The following is a 4,213-nucleotide window of genomic DNA, read 5'->3' on the forward strand; positions in this document are numbered from 1 at the left end:
CTCTCTCTCTCTCTCTCTCTCTCTCTCTCTCTCTCTCTCTCTCTCTCCCTCTCTCTCCTTTTCCATTTTGGATTGACGAGCTGTTCCCTTTTGCATTTTTGACCCAGGCATCTGATTACAAGTAAGGAGCCACTGAAGTTGATCTCATAAAAATGCCGCGAGCTCACTTTGATCAGCAGGGACTGGGTCCGAGCCTAAGTAGGCGCTAAAGCCTGGGAATGGCGGCACCGGCCAACCCGGCCTCTGCTCTGCACCGAGTTGGGAGATCCCGGTGGCCTAAGAGGGCAATCTCCCCCAGAAAAGGTATTTTCTATGGAGTTGCCACTAGCTTTGGAAATTAAGGCCCAATGGCAGCGGCTCCATCTTCAGACTGCTTTTAAGACATGTCCTTCATTTTAGAGCGGGGAGGGGGGGTAAAACTGGCTCATAAAATGGGGCTTTTATGGGAGAAATGGGGTCGCATTGCTAGCCTCCTGGGACAACCCCTCCGCGGAGGAAGCTGGGTGGAGCGGCAGGGCGGAGGAGCCGCCGGCTTTGCTCTTTGCACCCCCTACCTTGTCCGTAGGCCCGATGTTACTCTAGCAGGTCCACCCACTGCTTTGGTGGCCTAACCTGAAGCCTTGGGCTTGCAGTGCTGACCTGGGCTGAAGAGAAAATAGGCGTTTTGGGTCTCTGAGAACAGGGTGAGGTGTGGGTGTCCAAGATTCAAAATAAGCCTCTAGCTTGAAAATCCCAAAGCACAATAAAGAATTTATCCTATGCTTCCACATCTCTGCTAAGGGAAAGAAAAATGCTCAAGAAGATGCAAGCTGTTCTAATTGAGATCCCTTCTTCACCAGTCCAGCCTGGGAACTTCTTTTTTACTGACTCAATAAGAGGCTGAATTTAAGGCCTCCTTTTTTCCTTCTAGTATTTTCTTTCTAACTTGTGGTCTATAGGGTGGTCTTTTTCCCTTATCAAGAACTGCTTTCAAGAATTCAAGGAAGGGTGTGGAGGAAAAGAGGCCACAAGGCTGCCTAGAGCTGTTTTCAGGAGGCTGCTGTAGGAACCGCCCATGACAGAATTCGGCAGACAGTGCCCCCTTCTGAATCAGGCCCTGTTGTCCTTGTGTGGGAGGAAAGGCCGCTAGAGTCTGTCCTAGTTCTAGCTAGACCACCGAGGCAGCAGCAGCCTAGACTGCAGAGGCCTGCTAGCGGGGAAGTTCGCAGGGAGTAAGGCCACCAAAAATCCGCAAGTCAGTATAATGATTATCACACGAAGTATTTAGATGAAAGCTGGAACTCTAGGCAGATGGAGGGACAGGACGGCTGGCACGAAGCAGGTGAGGAATAATAATAATAACAACAGCAAGATTAAATCAATTGCCTTCAGTAGTGTCTGCAAGTGATGGGATGGGGGGGGGCACAGATGTGTCCCTCCATCCAAAATGTAAAGGATGCTGTGAGCAGAAGTCCCAGAGTGAGAGGGTACAAACCCAACGGAGGCTACCAGGTGGTCTGGACCCAAAGCCAGGCAAGCAAGCCAATACCCCACCCCCTAAGCATTTTTGCTAATCAACAGCTAAGTGATCTCAGAAACCAAGGTCTTCTCTCCTTGACCCAGTTGCTGAGGGTTTTATGAAGGTTGTTTTAATTTTTTGAAAGGCCAATGCTAGAAAAAAAAATTAAACTTCATGCTTTGCTTTTATGGAGAAGAATATTTCTTCCTTCAAGTCTCTTAGAGGATCCTAAAGTTTCCTAGACATCATCTCCTTGACACTCATCTTCGCTTCCTTCTTTTGGTTTTAAGAAAATCAGTCTGCCCTTTGTAGCCGCCTGCTTCACTTTTATGGTGGCCCAGGAATAAACTTTGGTGGTCAAATTCAAGTGCTCAGGCCCACAGCTGTCTTCTCACAGGAAGCAGACACCCCCCACCCCCACCTCTCTCCCAGGCTGTGTAAAACAGGACTTAGGGGATTGAGCCCCACACTGCCCAGAAGAGCAAGAGGAAAAAGGAAGAAAAACCAAATTGGAACATAGGGAAAGCAGGAGCCAAGACCACCCTCATCCCTGCAAGAGATGGGGTACCTCTGGCCTTCTTCTTGCTGGCTTCTATCACTGTTTGGGGAGTATTTTGCCTCCAGTAAACGTAAGTTTAATGAGGTCAACACAAACCCCATAAAAGCCCCAGTCCGTCGTTCACTACCATTATAATTAAAAATGTTGCCCCCAGCTCCTCCTATAAAAAAGACTAAAGAAAAGGGGAACTGCGACAGATTCTTCTGTTTCTGGTCCCTTCTCTACAGAAATGCCTCAATCTAGTTATTTGCCTTCAGTTACGATCTGGCCAGGACTAAAAAGCACAAGAAGCAATGCCTATCACTAAGTGCAAACATAGAGAGGGATTGGAAGTCTCTTCTACAGTATTTGAGACACTCCCCTGACACACACAGAAGACCATGGTGGAGGCAGATTCCTCCAAAGTGTTGTTGTAAAGGCTGAGTAAATTTGGGCAGGTAGAAGAGTTGAGGAGGAATGGATTTGGGTGGATATATTTGGAAATAAGCTAGGCATTTCTATCTTTCCTGTCTGACTGAGGGTTTCAGTGCTTCATCCTTCAACAAAGAAAATCAAATCAAATCAAATACACTTTAAAGAGGAAAACCAATTTGAAGGCGACCCTGAGGGTTGGGGGAACTGTTTAAACTACCTTTGGTTTTGTCTAGGAGTACAGAGCTGGGTTGTTGGAGGCTTCTTTCTTTTCTAACACATTATGTTGTGACAGCTCCTTCTTAGGACCAAGGTTGCTTTCTGCTTGTGCCAGTTGTTCTGACAACATGGATCCAGCCCAGAGCATTTCCATAAAGTTATATTCAGATGCCCAGATGTGCTGTAAGGGGATTGGAGGCTTAAGGAATCATTGAGTGTTCCCTTCTGGACACAGCGGTCCAGGAAGGAGGCTTATAGACTTGGAGGAGGGCAGGGTTGGACTGAGAAAGGAAGCAGGAGAAAGGAGTTAAAGGAGCTGGGGACTTCAGGCTGTCTACTTTTTGATTGGTACTAGACATAGACACTTAGCCTCTCTACCTACCTAAGCTCCCCCAAATCATTAAGAAAAGAGAGAGAGAACCTCCCCAAATGTAGTTCTCTTAGCATACATCCTGCCTGGACTTCCTTACCAGGCTTCTTTTCAGCCTATTAACTGAAGCTGAGCTCCTAACCCGAAGGGCCCCAGATAGAGAAGATAGATGACTCACATTCTAAATCTTTTTCTTTGGGGTTTGGGATTTTAAAATCCACAGTGAATGTAGCTTTCTGCACATTGATTGACAATAAAGGCAGGCATGAAATATTCACCCAGGGCCACTCTCTCATACTAAATATTTAACACAACATTAGAGAAGGTTTTTCCCAGACTTCGCCAGGCACCGGCTGGGCGGCTGGCGCACTGCTCACCACTGGTTTATGACTAATAGGAGTCCCTAGCCAGCGGCAGCACAGCAAGCTAGACAAAGTTGGGACACTGGCTCATAGCTAGGCTGCCTCACCTTTGGGAAACTTCTTATACTCTTCCTGGGAACCTGTCCTATAAGGGAACTCACCCGACACTGGCCAGGAAAATAATGTAAAGGACTTCTTGTGAAGAAGCTCTGATTCTTCAGGTAGAGGGGTAAGAGTCCCTGAGACTTGAGGGGAAGCATCCAATATTTCTGGGGAAATCAGGTAGGAAAAGGCCCTTCCTCTTACTCCCAGCATGTCATAAGGAAGAGACCAATATCCCTAAACGGAAAATCCTTCTCCTTCCCCCAATCCTAGGGGGAAAAGAGCAGCAGCTAAAAAAAAAAAAAATACAATTACCCCCTCCCAGCCACCGCCCCCGCCCATCCCACCGCCCACCCCACCCCAACCCTCTCTCTCTCCTCCTTTGCTCGCTCTGTGGAATGGAGAGGAGGGGAGTGACGAGAGAAAAACGAATACAAATCTGCAATTGATTTTCATAATGTTTCTGCGGTGTTTGCAAACCAATCGCCTGAACGTCCCCGATCTTACCTAAGAGAGAACCCCTCCTACGTCTGCGAAGTGCTCCGAACTGATATATGACAATATCTACTTTGGATCACGTGCTCGGGGAGAGAGACTAAGACGGATAACGCGTCATCTCGCCTTCCCAAAATTTCCCCCCTCGTTAGATCGGGTCCAAAACCTCCAGCCGGAGGAGGCAGGAGAAGAGAACG

Source organism: Grammomys surdaster, unplaced genomic scaffold (genome assembly GCF_004785775.1).
Source record: "Grammomys surdaster isolate TR1022 unplaced genomic scaffold, NIH_TR_1.0 374, whole genome shotgun sequence".
In the NCBI taxonomy this organism is placed as follows: domain Eukaryota; kingdom Metazoa; phylum Chordata; class Mammalia; order Rodentia; family Muridae; genus Grammomys; species Grammomys surdaster.